We start from the raw sequence: 21,826 nt of genomic DNA on the forward strand, positions 1-21,826 counted from the left end.
CCTGAGGTGAGCACACCATCAAGCTAGCTAGTACAAGGTGTCGCCCCAGCTGTGCTACCGGCACTGTTTTCCAGCGGTTCTGTTAACAAAGGTGAGAGTAGGCGAGAGCGAAACACACTGTCTACCGGTGTCCAGTGCTTAATTTGAGCTGAATCCTGCCGGAAGCTAGCTAATGTGAAAACGTGCCTGATATTTTAAGAATTGATTCATGTTGGGCCGGCAGGGTTTGTGCAACATTGTAGCCTATAGGCCTATAGCGGCCTAACATGAATCAATTCTTAAAATATAGACCAATATAGACTATAGACCAGCCATTGCTGTGGTGCGAGAGAAGCAGGCCTGTATCTCTCACAGAACTAAAATGAGATTCACTTTCTATGATCTCTCTACCTCTCTGTGTTGTTATAGACATACGCCTGCAACTCTCATCTCTCCAGCATTGCACTTCATCATTTATTTCCTTATAGAATAATAGCTGCTGGAAGTGTGCTGGGGGTGCTGCAGCTCTCTGCTGCCTGTTCAGACAGAAATGAAATAATTCAGAATACTGAACCAGGAGTAAGCCAATAATTTAGCCACAGAGGATCAATAGCTAATTTAAAAAAAATAGCCTAGCTGTGGATTGTGTGTAGCCAAATCACAAGGCATGCCTCGGGAACGTGCGGCAAATCTGCCAGTAAACAACATGCAGCCAAAACAGGCCTTTCGCAATATGTCATACAATCGTGGGAAAACACAGTTTGGAAAGCAAATGGATCCGGCTGAAAATAAAATTCTAATCTGTCTGTATGTTACCAAGTTATCAACTTCCAAATAGGCCTATTGAGTGAACAGCATTGTTTTACAAAGTAAAGCAAGAAAGAGATACGCTTTTGGCTGGTGAGTGAGCTGCGCATCATTGGGTGAGACAGTGAAACTGGAAAACTTTTTCACGACTATAATTTTCTCCTCATATTGAACAATATGTGTTTCTCCGCACACCTAGGCCTAGCCTAAAGACATCTCAGATTCTCAGTTTGTCAGAGTCAAAGCAGCCTGACATTTTGATCATTTGTGAGGTATTAAAAGAGATTCTGCGAAAGTCTACAGTCATCTAAAATGATGTAGAATTGCATGAAATCCATTTAGAAGGCCACATTTTTCCAGGACTCCAGGCTACAAATAAATGTCTCCATGTGTGCAACTTCTGCAAACAGCTCCACACCACTGCTCTATGCCAGTACGCCAAATCGATGATAATGCATGCAATGCTTTATTATAAAGGTGATTTTTTCCCCCATGCATTCCAGTACCTCAGAACTCCCCAGGTCACCCCCTCTTGGGCTCACTTCTTGTTCCGGCACCTCCTAATTTACAAATTAAGCACTGCCGGTGTCGTCCTGCTAGCTAGCAAGGAGAACTCTGCTACACAGCAGGCGGGAGCGACGCCATATGCTAGTGTCGCCGAAGTGTGGCCAAAGCCTCCCGTCTGTTGTACTAGTGGGAGGGCGGGACGACCGGTAGACATGGTCCTTCGCCCCTGTCTGTCGGGCACGGTTTTCTCCAGTACACATTAGGTGGGGTGCGGGGGCGACACCCTGTGCTAGCTAGCTAACTAACTAGCAAGCTAGCACACAGTGTCACTAATTAGCAAGCTAGTTAGCTTACACGTGGGATGCAGGGCGACCGCTAGACAGTGTCCTTCGCCCTGCCTGTTGGGCACTGTTTTCCCGCAGTTTTGTTAAAAATGGTGAGGGTAGGCGGGAGCGAAGGACACCGTCTACTGGTGCCGCTCCCTCTAGCTAGCAAGGATTACTCCGGTAGGCAGGGGCGAAAAAACTCAGATAACAGTTTTATTTCCCTTTTAACCCACATTCAAAAGTGTCACACAAGCATGAAAAGGTCTGCTCAGGCAGGGTTGTAGCGCTCATTCACGAAGCACAAATATACACTGAGTGTACAAAACACCCCCCTTTCCCTCAGAACAGCCTCAGTTCGTCAGGGCATGGACTCTACAAGGTGTCAAAAGCGTTCCACAGGGATGCTGGCCAATGTAGACTCCAATGCTTCCCATAGTTGTGTCAAGTTGGCTGGATGTCCTTTGGGAGGTGGACCATTCTTGATACTATTGAGTGGGGGAAACCCAGCAGCATTGCAGTTCTTGACACACTCAAACCGGTGCGCCAGGCACCTACTACCATACCCCGTTTAAAGGGACTTAAAAATGTTGTCTTGCCCATTCACCCTCTGAATGGCACACATACACAATCCATGTCTAGTCAAATGGCTACCCAGACTATTCACATTGCCCCCCCTCCCCCACCCCCCCCCCGTCTCCACACCACTGCCACTCTCTGTTGTCATCTATGCATAGTCACTTTAATTAACTCTACCTACATGTACATACTCCCTCAACTAACCGGTGCCCCGGCACAATGACTATGTACCGGCACCCCGCTGTATATATATATATATTTTTTTACTGCTCCTCTTTAATTACGTGTTACTTTTATCCCTTATTCTTATCCGTATTTTTTGAAACTGTACTGTCGGTTAGTGGCTCGTAAGTAAGCATTTCACTGTAAGTCTACACCTATTATATTCGGCGCATGTGACTAATAAAATGTAATTTTCTTTAAATTTGATGTCCCAAACGTCTCAAGGCTTGAGAATCCTTCTTTATTTAACCTGTCTCATCCCCTTCATCTATACTGATTGAAGTGGATTTAACAAGTGACATCAACACGGGATCATAGCTTTCAACTGGATTCACCTGGTCAGTCTATGTCATGGAAAGAGCAGGTGTATTATGGCTCTTAGGTATCATTGGAAACACGTATATATGTTGCATGCGACAGTTTGATCAATCCTAATAATTTGTGGCGCACGCAAATCCTAGAATCTCCATTTCCGACAAAATTTAGTAAGACATTTATGCACGGTTGATATATGAGGACTTAAGCCTAAATATATAATGTGCATGTCAAAAACATAGCGTTTAATTGTCTATTTAGGTTTTCAAAAAGGATCATCTAACATATGTATTGAGGCAGGCGAAGCAATTGTGTCTCACGTGTTTCTTGTAAAGCTTCCTGCGCGTGACGATGCGCTGCGTCTGCCACACCGCTTTTGAGTAATATCCTTATACATATTCAACGTTTGCTGGATTTGGGCATAACTCCAAAACAATTAAACTCAGTGAACGTCAAGTCTGAAATGAAGTGGAGGCTAATGTAGCAGGTGGTCGAATCGACGTAACCTAAATCAATAAGAATATCAGCACCATTAAGTGCATGGCGCACTCTTTCTCGGCATGTGTTGTAACTGGTGTGCGATTGTTAAATATTTGGGATTTTTATCCCGTTCTCAGCAGCGGCATTGAAACAGAAATGATAACAACGATTTTACCACAATAATATGTGTATTTTGCTGCTTTGCATTATGATCAAATTAATTCAGTGGGCGCTGAGTGCACTCCATCGATTCGAGGGTGCTGTCTCCATTCCGCGGGCGTGCAATGTTTGCTTCTCAGTCATCTTTATTATTAGGACATGTCAGTATATGTTCATTAAAGTTAATAAGTGACTGTAGCATAACCGCTACTAAATCCACTGGTCAATTCGATTTATCGGCAATTAGCAGCAGGCAACGAAAGTTAGGCGAGTCCAGACTTTCAGAACCACTTTCCACTGGACAGCGCTCGAGCGGCTTTGGAATCGAGACAGCAAACGCATGGATTTCTTTGGGATATTTCAAACGATGGAAGGAGTTTTTTGGAAGTGAGGTGGAGGACATTCTTCAAGTGGCCTAATCTACACCCTATTACCAACAGGAACAACATTTTTCTTTAGTCTCACATGTTTGTGAATTGGATATGGGTCAGTTCACACCGAGAAGATTCTACCAGAGAAGGATAAAGGGGTGAGTAGCCATAAAATGGGTCAACTTTGAAATGCAAAGATAACGTAGATGATAGACAAAGGACTTCATAAGAATTCATAAATGTACCTATTTATTGTACGCCCACACTCAATATGTGGTTGTATTAAATTAACTGAACACAATCATTTCGACAAACGGAAGTGTTGTAGGGAGTTTCTGTAATGATTTTTACTATAATGACAAAATTGCTAAATATAGGCACATAAATGCACAAAAACGTCGAAATATTATTATGTGGTATATATGTATCCCTAGAAGTGCAACGCCTCGAACCTTGTAGGCAAACATTGATTGTTTTATGCGTAAAGGCGCAGCATGTGTGTGCAGGTCTGTGTGCAGGTCTGTGTCCTCACCCGTAGCCTACCACATGGAAATTATCTAGACTGCAGAGCCAACGATAAAACATTTTTTTGACGATGTGAAAAAAATAAATGACATTGCTTTATGCATGCCTTTGTGGGATAGGAATATCAAATCAGTGTATACTTTTGACCCACTATGAAATTGTATGAGCAGCTGACCCTTCTATTCAGTCGAGTTTGAATAGCACAGTAGGCTATGTGAGGTGCCTTCTAAAGAGCCCTATACCCCGATCATATACATCCAGGATCCCGCGGGGACGCAAACAGTGTTTGAATTATTTTCCAGTGTAGATGTTCTACAGCTGTGCTGTACGGCATCCTCTTGGCAATACGAAAAGTATGTGGACACCCCTTCAAATTTGTGGATTCTGCAATTTCACCCACACCGGTTTCTGATAAGTGTGCAAAATCGAACATACAGCCATGCAATCTCCATACCCAAACATTGGAAGTAGAATGGCCTTACTGAATAGCTCAGTGACTTTCAACGTGGCACCGTCATAGGATGCCACCTTTCCAACAAGTCAGTTCATCAAATGTCTGCCCTTCTAGAGCTGCCCCGGTCAACTGTAAGTGCTGTTATTGTGAAGTGGAAATGTCTAGGAGTAACAACGAGTCAGCTGTGAAGTGGTAGGTCACACAAGCCTGTCCTCGGTTGCAACACTCACTACCAAGTTCCAAACTTCCTCTGGATGCAACGTCAGCACAATAACTGTTTGTTTCCATGGCCGAGCAGCTGCACACAAGCCTAAGATCACCATAGGCAAATTCCAAGCGTCAACTGGAGTGGTGTAAAGCCCGCCCCCATTGGACTCTGGAGCAGTGCAAACGTGTTCTCTGGAGTGATAAATTATGCTTCACCATCTGGCAGTCCAAAGGACGAATCCTGGTTTGGCGGTTGCCAGTAGAACTCTACCTGTCCCAATGCATAGTGCCAGCTGTAAAGTGTGGGGGAGGAGGAATAATGGTCTGGGGCTGTTTTTCATGGTTCTGGCTAGGCCCCTTAGTTCCAGTGAAGGGAAATGGCCACCCCGACCCATTTTGTGTTAAGACTACTCTGATCAATGTGTTAATATTATTTTGGGAGTTAAAACAACCCTAATTTTAGTAAATATTAAACTCTCATAGAGTTGCTTACATTTAACTCCAATTGACAATGTATTAGTTTGTGTCGTTTTTAATCAACTCCGTTGTCATTTTGCACTTTTCTATGTTTTTGAATTAACAATCAACTACAGCAGAGGACATTTCTCTTTCAGTGTACTTCCTTTGAGTTATAAGGGTACAAAGACATTTGAATATTTCTTAGTGTGTCACATTATGGTGGTTTGCAATGTGATATCAAACTGCTTCTGTTGGAAGCTAATTTACAGGATGACATCCAGCACTTTTACATCACTCATATTTTACATTTACATTGCCTGTCAGAGTAGGGAAGAAATACAGTAGATGAAGACTACCTACACTATATACAGTGCCTTCGAAAAGTATTCAGACCCCTTGACTTTTTCCACATTTCGTTACGTTAAAGCCTTATTCTAAAATGGATAAATAAATACAAAATCCTCAGCAATACACACACAATACCCCGTAATGACAAAGTGAAAACAGGTTTTTGTAAATTTTTTGCAAAGTTATTAAAAACAAAACATATAAAAACCTTATTTACATAAGTATTTAGACTCTTTGCTATGAGACAAGAAATTGAGCTCAGGTGCATCCTGTTTCCATTGATCATCCTTGAGATGTTTCAACAACTTGATTGGAGTCCACCTGTGGTAAATTCAATTGATTGGGCAGGATTTGGAAAGGCACACACCTGTCCATATAAGGTCCCACATTTGACAGTGCATGTCAAAGCAAAAACCAAGCCATGAGGTCAAAGGAATTGTCCGTAGAGCTCTGAGACAGGATTATGTCGAGGCACAGATTTGGGGAAGGGTACCAAAAAATGTCTGCAACATTTAAGGCCCCCAAGAACACAGTGGCCTCCATCATTCTTAAATGGAAGAAGTTTGGAACCACTAAGGCTCTTCCTAGAGTTGGCCGCCCGGCCAAACTGAGCAATTGGGGGAGAAAGGACTTGGTCAGGGAGGTGACCAAGAACCCAATGGTCACTTTGACAGAGCTCCAGAGTTCCTCTGAGGAGATGAGAGAACTTTCCAGAAGGACAACCATCTCTGCAGCACTCCACCAATCAGGTCTTTATTGTAGAGTGGCCAGACAGAAGAGACTCCTCAGTAAAAAAACAGATGACAGCCCGTTTGGAGTTTGCCAAAAGGCACCGAAAGGACTCACAGACCATGAGAAACAAGATTATCTGGTTTGATGAAACCAAGATTGAACTCTTTGGCCTGAATGCCACGCGTCACGTCTGGAGGACGGCACTGCTCATCACCTGGCCAATACATCCCTACGGTGAAGCATGGTGGTGGCACTATCATGCTGGGGATGTTTTTCAGAAAGATGAACGGAGCAAAGTAAAAAGAGATCCTTGATGAAAACCTGCTGCAGAGCGCTCAGGACCTCAGACTGGTGCGACGGTTCACTTCCCAAGAGCACAACGACCTTAAGCACACATCCAAGACCACGCAGGAGTGGCTTCGGGACAAGTCTCTGAATGACCTTGAGTGGCCCAGCCAGAGCCCGGACTTGAACCCGATCAAACATCTCTGGAGATACTTTATAATAGCTGTGCGCTCCCCATCCAACCTGACAGAACTTGTGAGGATCAACGGAGAAGAATGGGAGAAACTTCCCTAATACAGGTGGGCCAAGCTTGTAGTGTCATACCCAAGAATGATGCTACAAGCAATTAGGCTGTAATTGCTGCCAAAGGTGCTTCAACTAGTACTGAGTAAAGGGTCTGAATACTTATGGGTAAAAATGCTGAGTTGCTAAAATGTCTATTGTGTGTAGACTGATGAGGGGAAAAAAACATTGAATACCCTTTAGAATAAGGCTGTAACGTAAAATTTTTGGGAAAAAGTGAAGGGGTCTGAATATTTTCAGAATGCACTGTAAACTTGATCAACTATCTCACTAACGGGTTGATATAAATTAAAACACTTACATATTAGATTAGTTTAGAAAAATGTATGTTTATTATCTTTGTGTAGCATGAAATAAAAAAAAACAATCAATGCAGATGTGAAAACACAGATATTGAAACAAACAGAACATTCAGGAAAATATGACAATGAGGCCCGTCCCACATTTGTGGATAACTCCATACATTTAACTCCCTGGGTGTTTCTCAAAATGCATACTACTGTGCTCCGAGCACGCAAATTGGAGCACGGGAGGGTCGTAGTATGAGTCCAAATCAAAGGAGCACGGAGGGCACTTCTCAAATGCGTACTCCGTTTGTTCATATTTTGAAGCATGCATCGAATTATGACACAACCACGTACAGCGGCTATTATCTTAGCTAAAACAAGAGAAAATGCACTCCTACTTCGGAATGAAATGTTGCCTATTCACATCTCATATGTTGCCTGACTACAATATTTTAACTTGTTAATAAATACATGCTATGTTAATTTTGCCATGGTTACCTGCCTACAATACCCACTCTAGTGTGCGAGGACGCAAGCCATAGTAAGTTAAAAGAGCTAACTGGCTAGCTAATACTAATACTAATACTATAGATAGCCACAAAGAATTGTTAACTAGGTACCCACAAATAATTGACATCTACCTAGGATAACATTGGTTTTAGGTCATTTTTGCCGTTTGTACTATCTGGTTAGCTACATTATTCCGATTCACCCATAGCTAGCTGATAGTTATGAAGTAAAATGTTTGCTTTGTATTTTGTCTCTATTGACATTGTCCTGGCAAGAAGAAGGAAGGTTCAGCGAATGGGTAAGTCAATTGTCAATAGGGCTAACTGGCTAGCTAACTAGCCACAAAAATGGTTAGCTGAATTGAAATCTATTGTACCTTGCATAACATTAGTTTTAGGTAATGTTTTGGCCTGTTTAACGATTACAACGATTCACATATATCTAACTGATAATTATGAAGTAAAACGTTTGCTTGGTGAATATCTTGTTTCGTCTCTATTGTTGCCGTTGTCCTGGCTGGAAGAAGGTTCAGTGAATGGGGAGATGCAGCGTGAGGTAATAAAGTAGGGTGAGGAGCAGCGTGAGGTAATGCAGTAGGGGGAGTGTGAGTGCTTCTCAAATGCAATGTTTAAAGCGTTCTCCACACTCTCATCCTCACAAGAACTCAAGAGAATGTCCTCTGAGAATGCACTCGGAGCATGAGAGTGTGGAGCACAGTAGTATGCATATTGAGAAACACCCTGTCTCTGGTTACTCTAAATGGAGTTTATTTCATCTTTATTTAACTAGGCAAGTCAGTCAAAAATTCTTCAGGATCGATGTCCCCTTCCACGGGATGGTTAAGCTAACGTAGGCTAATGCGATTAGCGTGAGGTTGTAATTAACAAGAACATTTCCCAGGACATAGACAGAAAGCTTAAATTCTTGTTTATCTAACTCCACTGTCCAATTTACAGTAGTTATTACAGTGAAATAACATTATGCTATTGTTTGAGGAGAGTGCACAGTTTTAAACATTAAAAGTTATTAATAAACAAATTAGGCACATTTGGGCAGTCTTGATACAACAGTTTGAACAGAAATGCAATGGTTCATTGGATCAGTCTAAAACTTTGCCCATACACTGCTGCCATCTATTGGCCAAATTCTAAATTGCAGCTGGGCTGGAATAATACATTATGGCCTCTCTCTTGCATTTCAAAGATCATGGTACAAAAAAAATACAAAAGAACGGTTGTTTTTTTCTTTGTATTATCTTTTACAGATCTATTGTGTTATATTCTCCTACATTTCTTTCACATTTACAACAACTTTCAAATGGTACCAAGAATATAACCAGAAGCTAGCCAGTTTACTGGCTAACGTTAGTATTTCAGCTAACCACGGTTTGTGGTCATTAGCTATTACTTTAGATCGAAAATCTATTACCAGTTTTGTACAACGCGACTCTGACCATAACATACCGGACCTATTTTTCTTTCCATATCCCCTGATTTTAACCGCAAGCTCTGGACATTTACACCTGGATTTCGCAGCTAGCTAGCTGCTACCCGTGTGACTATTGGCTTTCGTCGATCCCGGAGCAAACATCAATTATTCCGGAGCTAGCCAGCTGAAAAGTTCCATCAGCGACTCATGGGCTACAATCACATATCCGGACCCGTTTTACTGCCAATGCGGAGCCCCACCGGGTCTTCACGACTGGACTAACGATGTTATCTGCCCGAGGGAGTTATCCAACTGGCACCTCCATTGCGACATTACCTGAACACCCATCTGCAGCCCGCTAATCGTTAGCTGTCTTATCGGCTGCTATCTGAATAAGTCTATCGGACAATTTTTCTTGGGTCACTATAACTATATCTATTTTGCCAATTGGATTGATCCCCTCTACCACACGGAATCCCACTAATCTACTGACGGAAACGCACGAGGTGGCTAAAAACAGACCTCCATCCTATGCTAGCTTGCTACCGATGGCCCGGCTAGCTGTCTGAATCGCCGTGACCCCAACCACCCTCTACTCACTGGACCCTTATGATCACTCGACTAAGCATGCCTGTCCTTAATGTCAATATGCCTTGTCCATTGCTGTTCTGGTTAGTGTTTATTGGCTTATTTCACTGTAGAGCCTCTAGCCCTGCTCACTATACCTTATCCAACCTTTCAGTTCCACCACCCACACATGCGATGACATCACCTGGTTTCAATGATGTTTCTAGAGACAATATCTCTCTCATCATCACTCAATACCTAGGTTTAACTCCACTGTATTCACATCCTACCATACCTTTGTCTGTACATTATACCTTGAAGCTATTTTATCGCCCCCAGAAACTTCCTTTTACTCTCTGTTCTAGACGTTCTAGACGACCAATTCTCATAGCTTTTAGCCGTACCCTTATCCTACTCCTCCTTTGTTCCTCTGGTGATGTAGAGGTGAATCCAGGCCCTGCAGTGCCTAGCTCCACCCCTATTCCCCAGGCGCTCTCTTTTGATGACTTCTGTAACCGTAATTGCCTTGGTTTCATGCATGTTAACATTAGAAGCCTCCTCCCTAAGTTTGTTTTATTCACTGCTTTAGCACACTCTGCCAACCCGGATGTTCTAGCCGTGTCTGAATCCTGGCTTAGGAAGACCACCAAAAATTCTGAAATGTTCATCCCTAACTACAACATTTTCAGACAAGATAGAACGGCCAAAGGGGGCGGTGTTGCAATCTACTGCAAAGATAGCCTGCAGAGTTCTGTCCTACTATCCAGGTCTGTACCCAAACAATTTGAACTTCTACTTTTAAAAATCCACCTCTCTAAAAACAAGTGTCTCACCGTTGCCGCCTACTATAGACCACCTTCTGCCCCCAGCTGTGCTCTGGACACCATACGTGAACTGATTGCCCCCTATCTATCTTCAGAGCTAGTGCTGCTAGGCGACCTAAACTGGAACATGCTTAACACCCCAGCCATCCTACAATCTAAGCTTGATGCCCTCAATCTCACACCAATTATCAATGAACCTACCAGGTACCACCCCAAAGCCGTAAACACGGGCACCCTCATAGATATCATCCTAACCAACTTACCCTCTAAATACACGTCTGCTGTTTTCAACCAAGATCTCAGCGATCACTACCTCATTGCCTGTATCCGTAATGGGTCAGCGGTCAAAGAAGCTCCACTCATCACTGTCAAACGCTCCCTGAAACACTTCAGCGAGCAGGCCTTTCTAATCGACCTGGCTGGGGTATCCTGGAAGGATATCAATCTCATCCCATCAGTAGAGGATGCCTGGTTATTTTTTTTTAAATGCCTTCCTCACCATCTTAAATAAGCATGCCCCATTCAAGAAATGTAGAACCAGGAACAGCCCTTGGTTCTCTCCAGACCTGACTGCCCTTAACCAACACAAAAACATCCTATGGCGTTCTGCATTAGCATCGAACAGCCCCCGTGATATGCAACTTTTCAGGAAAGCTAGAAACCAATATACACAGGTAGTTAGAAAAGCCAAGACTAGCTTTTTCAAGCAGAAATTTGCTTCCTGCAACACAAACTCAAAAAAGTTCTGGGACACTGTAAAGTCCATGAAGAATAAGAACACCTCCTCCCAGCTGCCCACTGCACTGAAGATAGGAAACACTGTCACCACCGATAAATCCACTATAATTGAGAATTTCAATAAGCATTTTTCTACAGCTGGCCATGCTTTCCACCTGGCTACCCCTACCCCGGTCAACAGCACTGCACCCCCACAGCAACTCGCCCAAGCCTTCCCCATTTCTCCTTCTCCCAAATCCAGTCAGCTGATGTTCTGAAAGAGCTGCAGGACCCCTACAAATCAGCCAGGCTAGATAATCTGGACCCTTTCTTTCTAAAATTATCTGCTGAAATTGTTGCCACCCCTATTACTAGCCTGTTCAACCTCTCTTTCGTGTCATCTGAGATTCCCAAAGATTGGAAAGCAGCTGCGGTCAAATCCCTCTTCAAAGGGGGGGACACTCTTGACCCAAACTGCTACAAACCTATATCTATCATACCCTGCCTTTCTAAGGTCTTCGAAAGCCAAGTCAACAAACAGATTACCGACCAATTCGAATCCCACCGTACCTTCTCCGCTATGCAATCTGGTTTCAGAGCTGGTCATGAGTGCACCTCAGCCACGCTCAAGGTCCTAAACGATATCTTAACCGCCATCGATAAGAAACAATATTGTGCAGCCGTATTCATTGACCTGGCCAAGGCTTTCGACTCTGTCAATCACCACATCCTCATCGGCAGACTTGACAGCCTTGGTTTCTCAAATGATTGCCTCGCCTGGTTCACCAACTACTTCTCTGATAGAGTTCAGTGTGTCAAATCGGAGGGTCTGTTGTCCGGGCCTCTGGCAGTCTTTATGGGGGTGCCACAGGGTTCAATTCTTGGACCGACTCTCTTCTCTGTATACATCAATGATGTCGCTCTTGCTGCTGGGGAGTCTCTGATCCACCTCTACGCAGACGACACCATTCTGTATACTTCTGGCCCTTCTTTGGACACTGTGTTAACAACCCTCCAGGCGAGCTTCAATGCCATACAACTCTCCTTCCGTGGCCTCCAATTGCTCTTAAATACAAGTAAAACTAAATGCATGCTCTTCAACCGATCGCTGCCTGCACCTGCCCGCCTGTCCAACATCACTACTCTGGACGGCTCTGACTTAGAATATGTGGACAACTACAAATACCTAGGTGTCTGGTTAGACTTCCAGACGCACATCAAACATCTCCAATCCAAAGTAAAATCTAGAATTGGCTTCCTATTCCGCAATAAAGCATCCTTCACTCATGCTGCCAAACATACCCTTGTAAAACTGACAATCCTACCAATCCTCGACTTCGGTGATGTCATTTACAAAATAGCCTCCAATACCCTACTCTATAAACTTGATGCAGTCTATCACAGTGCCATCTGTTTTGTCACCAAGCCCCATATACTACCCACCACTGCGACCTGTACGCTCTCTTTGGCTGGCCCTCGCTTCATACTCGTCGCCAAACCCACTGGCTCCAGGTCATCTACAAGACCCTACTAGGTAAAGTCCCCCCTTATCTCAGCTTGCTGGTCACCATAGCAGCCCCCACTTGTAGCACGCGCTCCAGCAGGTATATCTCTCTGGTCACCCCCAAAACCAATTCTTCCTTTGGCCGCCTCTCCTTCCAGTTTTCTGCTGCCAATGACTGGAACGAACTACAAAAATCTCTGAAACTGGAAACACTTATCTCCCCCACTAGCTTTAAGCACCAGCTGTCAGAGCAGCTCACAGATTACTGCACCTGTACATAGCCCAAACAACTACCTCTTTCCCTACTGTATTTATTTATTTTGCTCCTTTGCACCCCATTATTTCTATCACTACTTTGCACATTCTTCCACTGCAAATCAACCATTCCAGTGTTTTACTTGCTATATTGTATTTACTTCGCCACCATGGCCTTTTTTGACTTTACCTCCCTTATCTCACCTCATTTGCTCACATTGTATATAGACTTTTTTTTCTACTGTATTATTGACTGTATGTTTGTTTTACTCCATGTGTAACTCTGTGTTGTTGTATGTGTCGAACTGCTTTGCTTTATCTTGGCCAGGTCGCAATTGTAAATGAGAACTTGTTCTCAACTTGCCTACCTGGTTAAATAGGTGAAAAGGTGAAAAAGAGAAGGTGAAAAAAATAAAATAAAAATATGCATATCCTTGCTTCAGGGCCTGAGTTACAGGCAGTTAGATTTGGGTATGTAATTTTAGGCAATTTTTGAAAAAAAGGGGCGGATCCTTATTAAGAACAAATTCTAATTTACAATGACGGCCTACCCCCGGTCAAACCCTAACCAGGACGACGCTGGGCCAATTGTGCGCCGCCCTATGGGACTCCCAATCAGAGCCGGCTCCAGGCATAAGCAGTCACTTAGAACCCCCTTTTTATTTTAGGAACTCAGTGGGGGTCTCAAGTTACTGTTGAGAGTTAGGATAGTAGAATGCACAAGGTGTACGTTCGACATTTGGTTGTGCATCAGCAGTTTTTCTCTTGTTTTATCAGTCACTGACAGTCACTCAATTATCCATGTCAGTTAACAATTTTTAGATTGGTAGGTTAGTCTAGCCAGTTATCTAAACTTGTAGTAATTATGGCTGAATACCGACCTGGTGAAATATGTAGAATTTAAGGAAATTGTCTCTGCCCCATTGCAAAGTTAGTAGAATTGGGGGGCCTCCCAACCAAATCTCACCTAGGACCCACAAAAGGCTAGAGCCGGACCTGCCAGTTATCAACACCAACTCCAGGAAGAGTATCACTCTCTTGACGGTTAAGATAACTCCCAGTAGAGTCAATTTAACCCACTTTTTTTGTTAACACTGTGATTTCAACTACCGTTGTTTTACTGTGTAGTCATAAAAAAACACCACAGAGTCTGAAGTCTCGTGTGCTGCACCATGCAATAGCATTTAGAAGTTTAGTTATTTTGTTCTAGAACATTTTTGCACATTGGATTTGCACATTCACTTTACCAACATCATCCTATGATAATGCTAATGTTCAGTGGAAATCAGCCTTTTTAAAACCAAGTATTCTTAAAGGTCCACTGCAGCTGCTTTTATGTCAATATCAACCATTTTCTCTGTAACAATGAAGTACCTTAGATTGTTTTCAATTAAAATAGTCAAAAAGGAATAAAAATAGATTTTTATCAAAAAGGAATGTCTGGGAGCGGTCTGAGTGAGGGGCCTAATAGGAGGGATATGCAACCTGAAAACTAGCTGTTATTGGCAGAGAGATTCACTTATCCCGCCTTGCGGTCCAAAACCCTTACCGTGCTAAATTAGCTAAAATATCAGGTGGTCTTTTCAAACAGCTCTTACACTAAAAGGATATTATCATAATTTTCACAATTCACAGTATTATTCTAACCAGTTTATTACATACACCACCTGTTAAAGGAATTAAATGATTCCTCTATGGACTCATTAATTAAAATCAATCTGTATATTTATAAGAATTTGTAAGATACTTATTAGCATAAAATAGACAGGATACAGTCTTATTAAAATTAGATAATAGTATTTATTATCGGAGCACGCTCCCATTTGACCATAAACAACAGTTTATATACAAGATATGACGTCATTGGTTTACAGAATAAATCTCCTCCTCTTGACCAATATAAAACAGGTTCAAAAGTTCATTCCAACTCCCCAGCGCACACACATGACACACAATATCATTTATTCTCCTGAAGGGTCACTATAATTTATTACCACTTTAGCAGACAACTCAAGATAATGGAAGACCTAAAAGGTTACTCACTGCCTTATCTAAACATTTCAGGGCTAAGTTGGGTCAGTTCAACCATAGTTTAATGACCCTTTTTGCTTACTTTATAACCCACAGCACAAATCTCTTTCACTAGGCGTGCAGAGTTCAAGTAGTTATAGTTTTATCTAAATCTAGAAATTGTTTTAGTTATTATTAACAAATTTCCTAACACCACCCCATTCACGAAAATGGTTTGCTCCAACAGACAGTGAGTCACGTGGCCGTGGCCTACTATATAGCAGGCAGACAGGCATTGAGGCATTCAGTTACTGTTTGATTGAACGTTAAAATGGGCAAAACGGTCTGTGCCAGGCATGCCAGTTCCAGAATCTCAGAAACGGCCAGCCTCCGGGGGTTTTTACGCACGAAAGTGTCTAGGGTTATCCCGAGAGTGTTGCGAATGGTGCAAAAAACATCCAGTCAGCGGCCGTCCTGTGGGCGAAAACAGCTCGTTGATGAGAGCTGGAAAGAGAATGGCAAGAATCGTGCAAGCTAACAGGTGGGCCACAAACAAAGAAAATAACGGCGCAGTACAACAGTGGCGTGCAGAACAGCGTCTCGGAACTCACGACTCGTCGGTCCTTGCCAGGGATGGGCTATTGCAGCGGACGACCACATCGAGTTTCACTCCTATTAGCTAAAAACAAGAAAAATCCGCTCCAGTGGGCACGCAATCACCAACGCTGGACAATTAAGGAGTGGAAAAACATTGCCTGGTCTGACAAATCCTTGTTCCTTTTTGTAACGGTTCTCCTCTTCCTCTTCATCCGAAGAGGAGGAGCATGGATTGAACCAAGACGCAGCGTTTGAATAAGACATGATTTTTAATTAAACAAAACAGAAAACACGAACGAACACTTGAAATTACAAAACAAATAAACGATGTAGACAGACCTGAACGACGAACTTACATGGAACACGAAGAACGCATGAACACGAAAACTGCCTACATAAAACGAACGAACAAACAAAACCGAAACAGTCCCATGTGGCGCAATGACATACACAGACACAGGAGACAACCACCCACAACAAACAATGTGAAACAACCTACCTTAATATGACTCTCAATTAGAGGAAACGCCAAACACCTGCCTCTAATTGAGAGCCATACCAGGCAACCCTTAAACAAACATAGAAACAGAAAACATAGACTGCCCACCCAAACTCACGTCCTGACCAACTAACACATACAAAACTAACAGAAACAGGTCAGGAACGTGACACTTTTGCTTCATGCTGGTGGCAGAGTCAGGATGGCGTAAGCAGTCAGAATCCATGGCCCCATCCTTCCCGGTGTCAACGGTACCGGCTGGTGGCGGTGTTGTAATGGTGTGCGGAATGTTTTTCTGGCATTGCGTTAGGTCCCTTTATACCAATTGAGCAACATTTCCATGCCCCAAATAATTCAAGCTGTTCTGTAGGCAAAGGGGGTCTGACCCAGTACTAGATGGGTGTACCTAATAAACTGGGAAATTGTGTTTTTGGTTGCACTGCCCCTTTAATCTAATCTTTCTAAATAAGATAGTGACAGGCATATACATGAAAATGAATGGCCATGTCTTAAGGAAGATATGGTAAACGTCACAACACACTGGTTTGTGTCACTGGAGTATGATCTCTGGAGAAATGAACCCTGCCTTAAAAGTCAGATTACAGTAATGACGTACACACACCATGATATTAATAATGCTGCTTCCATTTGCAGGATATCTATACCCCAGGCCTCCCTCTGTCTCAGGGCATAAGATAAGCTCTGTTGTATCCTCGTCTCAACTTGCCTTCAAACTGAAGAGCTGACACGATGGCTGCCAAATGTGCACTTTTCTGCAAAACATTTTTTTCCCCTTTTTGACAAATGTACAGCCGAGAAGGAAAAGTACTCTGCATATCACTGGGTTAATTATCTAAAGAGACTTACTAAGCACAGAAAATATTTTGATTCAATTTAGTCCAGTCTTTGAGGTTCCCATGGATAGATTTTATGTCTGCCATTATTGGGTTATTCCTTCTGGCATGTTCTTAGTGAACACAGCCACTGGTATGGTGCTCGATAGATACAGAGCACATGTGGTGTGAGCAGGTCCCAGTAGGAGACAGGCTACTGTATCAAGCAGGCTATGGTATCAAGCAACACGCTGCATGAAAAAGAGGTGCAAGGCTCAATCAAACAGCCTTAGATGTAATTTATCTCCCTCTCCCTCTCTGTTGGTTTAACAAGACTGTAAAATAAAAAGTTCTTTCAAATAATTATTATTAAGTAACTAGTTCCACAGCCTTTGTTCTTTCTTTACTCAACATTTGGGTGCAAGTGTTACCTGAAAAAAATTAACAATTGTTGTCTCCAACTTGAGAAAACACTAGTTACATACACACACAGTAGTTTTAACATAAAATATTTTCAACTTAAATATTTGACACATGTTGACATACAGTACATGATTACAGTGTGCATGTTCATTTATACAGTAATTACTATTCAACATGTCCTCACCGGGAATTTGCATCTCAAAGTGAATCTCGGCTCTGATAAAAGTACACTTGAGAAAAATTATTTTATTAAGAATTAACATTAAAACAGAAAACCAAACATTTCGGAAATGAATAAATCAAATCAAGGATGAGAGAATACTCAGATTAACTGATCATTGAAAACGACGTGGTGGCGTAGCAGGGAAATTGGAATCCCATGAACCAAAAGGTTGTGAGTTCAAATCCCAGGGGAGGACATGTTGAATAATATTTCTGTATAAATGAACATGCACAATATAATCATGTGTGTCAAATATGTAAGTTGAAAACATTGTATGTTAAAACCACTGTTTGTGTAATCAGTTTGACAGCATTTTTTAGTTAAGATGCAAAAATAATAATATATAGTTGAATGAGCGTAAGTTGAGCAAACACATCATTTTAAATTGACAGAATTTTTGCCTAAGTTTTCTCAGTTTGGGCCAACAATTTTTTTTGTTCATGTAACACTTGGACTGAAAAGTTGGGGAAACAAAAAAAGGCTGCAGAACCAGTTAGGTAAAGGCCCAGTGAAGTCAAAAACTTGATTTTCCTGTGTTTTATATATACTAAACAAAAATTTAAAACGAAACATGTAAAATGTTGGTCCGATGTTTCATGAGCTGAAATAAAAGATCCCCGAAATGTTCCATATGCACAAAAAGCATATTTATCGCACATTTTGTGCACATTCCTGTTAGTGATCATTCTCCTTTGCCAAGATAATCCATCCACCTGACAGGTGTGGCATAACAAGAAGCTGATTAAACAGCATGATCATTACACAGGTACCTCTTTTGCTGGGGACAATAAAGGCCACTCTAAAATATCCAGTTTTGTCTCACAACACAATGCCACAGATGTCTCAAGTTGAGGGAGCATGCAATTAGCTTTCTGATTGCAGGAATGTTCACCAGAGCTGTAGCCCGAGAATTGAATGTTCATTCTTCTACCATAAGCCGCCTCCAACGTCAACAAACATTTTTGGGCAGTACGTCCAACCTGCCTCACAGCCGCAGAACATGTGTAACCACGCCAGCCCAGGACCTCCACATCCGGCTTGTTCGACTGGGGGATCATCTGAGACTAGTCACCTGGACTGCTGATGAAACTGTGGGTTTGCACAACCAAAGAATTTCTGCACAAACTGTCAGAAACCATCTCAGGGAATCTCATCTGGTGCTTTTCGTCCTCACCAGGGTCCTGACCTGATTGCTGTTCGGCATCGTAACTGACCTCAATGGGTAAATGCTCACCTTCGATGGTCACTTGCATGCTGGAGAAGTGTGCTCTTCACGGATGAATCCAGGTTTCAACTGTACCGGGCAGATGGCAGACATGGCGTCATGTGGGCGAGCGGTTTGCTGATGTCAACGTTGGGAACAGAGTGCCTCAGGGGGTTATGGTATGGGCAGGCATAAGCTACGTACAACGAACACAATTGCATTTTATCGATGGCAATTTGAATGCACAGAGGTACTGTGACGAGATCCTGAGGCCCATTGGTGTCATTCATCCCCCGCCATCACTTCATGTTTCAGCATGATAATGCACAGCCCCATGTCACAAGGATCTGTACACAATTTCTGGAAGCTGAATATGTCCCAGTTCTTCCATGGCCTGAATATTCACCAGACATGTCACCCATTGAGCACGTTTGGGTTGCTCTGGATCGATGTGTATGACAGCGTGTTCCAGTTCCCGCCAATATCCAGCAACTTCGCACAGCCATTGAAGAGGAGTGGGACACCATTCCACAGGCCACAATCAGCAGCCTGATCAACTGTATGCGAAGGAGATGTGTCGCACTTCATGAGGCAAATGGTGGTCACACCAGATACTGACTGGTTTTCTGATCCATGCATGCCCCTACTTTTTTAAAAAGGTATCTGACTGTGACCAACAGATGCAAATCTGTATTCCCAGTCAAGTGAAATTCATAAATTAGCACCTATTTCAATTGACTGATTTCCTTATATGGCCTGTAACTCAGTTTGAAATTGTAGCATGTAGCATTTATCAAGGCTAGAATAATACTGTGAAATTGTGAACATGATGATAATGCCCTTTTAGTGTCAGAGCTGTTAGAAAACACCACCTGAAATTGCAGCCTGTTTTGGTGGGATGGAGTTTTGGCCTGTGTGGTGACATCACCACGCGGTAAAATCGTTGACAGACCAATAAGAAAGAAAGTTCCAAAACTCTCTGCCAATAACAGCAACTTTTCAGTTTCCTCCTTTCCACTGAGATCACTCCCAGACAGACTTAGCAACAGTTTTGATTGAGAAATGTATCTTCGCTAAGAAGCTATTGTTGTTTCTTTTTGACCTTTTTTCATTGAAAACAATCACAGTAAGGTACATAATTCTTACCCCTAAATGATCTGATATTGAGATAAAAATGGCTGCATTGGACCTATAATAATAATTAGTTGCAAACTCAGCAAGAGCCCTCTGGTAAGCCCACTGTTCAAGTGGGTTACATTAATATACCATGCGGCAGAATATAAGCAGCTATGGAGTACATTTTACCCAGTTAATAATTGCTAAATGCATAACATAGTATACTGGCTCTTAATAGAGGGTGTTATTTCTGTTTGACATTTCAATCTGGTTCGGAGTGGTCATGTGTCGAAGACATCCATTTATTTGAAGTGAATAAATTGCAGTAATCAACATTTACCACATTAATAAAATGCCAAGCAAAAACAATGGTAGCGCATTTCTCAACGGATACTCCAGGTTTTCTTGTTGCCTACGCGTTGGACTTTAATAAAAGATACAAAAAATTGTCCCTGTGTTTTCGTGGCGCTCATAGATTCTGCCTAAGCTAGCTTGTGAGTATCTCAAAGAAGAAAAGAATACTATAATCAAATTTGTGGATTTAAAAAAAAACAGGCCCAGGACTTCCCCTGGAGCGATGTTGTTCCGCCCATAAAGAGTTGGGCTGGGAAGGAAGGGGATTTCCATTGCCTATCACAAGCCCAGGTTCCACCTTCACTCTCCTCCCGGCAGATACCATCTGCTCCTTGGAGGCCCCGTCCAAGCAGCTCTGTGGTTGTAGACTGGCGAGAGAGAGAGAGGGGGTGGGGAGGGGGGAGGGAGCAACACCGCACTAGACTGACTCATACTGGCAAGATTCATCAGTCTGTATTAGTGATGTGCAGGTTGACTCATAACTCACAGTCCCTGCAGTCATATCTGCGGGGTGGACTGGTTTAGGGTCATTAAATATTGTGTGGCGAAAGGGCGGAGGGGTTGAAAAAGAGAAACAAAACCTTAAAAAACCTATAAGTGTATAATTCTTGTGCAATTTATGTGGACTACATTGATGTTTTTCGGTCATTATTGTAAGGCTATCTGTTATTAGTGCATAAGCCTAAACTTTGGCTTAACTGTACGCGAGCCAAACATTCTACACAGCCAAACGCCAAATAATGCTTTTGAGAACTGGCAGAAAAAGTGAACGTCAATCCACGGAGACAAAAAGGACATTGTTGAAGATGAATTCAATAAGACAAAAGCTGTGAAAGGAGATTTGAAAACAAAGAGAAGGGATGGCCAGAAAAGTCATGTTTGCGCTAGACCGACTCATACTGGCAAGAAGGGATGGCCAGAAAAGTCATGTTTGCGCTAGACCGACTCATACTGGCAAGAAGGGATGGCCAGAAAAGTCATGTTTGCACTAGACTGACTCATACTGGCAAGAAGGGATGGCCAGAAAAGTCATGTTTGCACTAGACCGACTCATACTGGCAAGAAAGGATGGCCAGAAAAGTAATGTTTGGGAAAGATTTGGTGAAGTGGTAAAAGATAATGATAGGAGTGACGGCTATGTTATGTGTGATGATTGTGAGGCACTATACACATTCGACAGTCACAAGACGGGACTTCAAATAGGCCTATGGCATGGCAAGGCCTACCGTTTAGATAGGTTAAATGGAAACTGATATCTGCACACTGACTGTAGGTCTATGACCTCTCACATAGCTTTAATATTCACTCCTGCAGAATGAAGCATTTCTTGCAGTAAAAATAGGCAACATTTTGACTTGGGAACAGGAGTGGAGAAATGTGATCTCTTTCTTTCTGCATCTTGAGAGAATGCAATGCTCAG

General features: G+C 42.6%; 1 protein-coding gene across 3 annotated transcripts in view; it reads left to right on the forward strand.

Annotated features, from left to right (window-relative positions):
* The first annotated feature begins 3,059 nt into the window (after positions 1–3,059).
* Positions 3,060–21,826, forward strand: part of LOC129814883 (metabotropic glutamate receptor 4-like) — a 330,969-nt gene continuing 312,202 nt past the window's right edge. For 2 of the 3 annotated variants that reach the window (XM_055868006.1, XM_055868004.1), the window contains exon 1: positions 3,060–3,900. The gene's annotated coding sequence lies outside the window, so the exon portion shown is untranslated. The remainder of the gene's footprint in view (positions 3,901–21,826) is intronic. The other variant, XM_055868005.1, reaches the window with a different exon arrangement.

The sequence above is a fragment of the Salvelinus fontinalis genome, chromosome 18, assembly GCF_029448725.1.
Source record: "Salvelinus fontinalis isolate EN_2023a chromosome 18, ASM2944872v1, whole genome shotgun sequence".
In the NCBI taxonomy this organism is placed as follows: Eukaryota; Metazoa; Chordata; class Actinopteri; order Salmoniformes; family Salmonidae; genus Salvelinus; species Salvelinus fontinalis.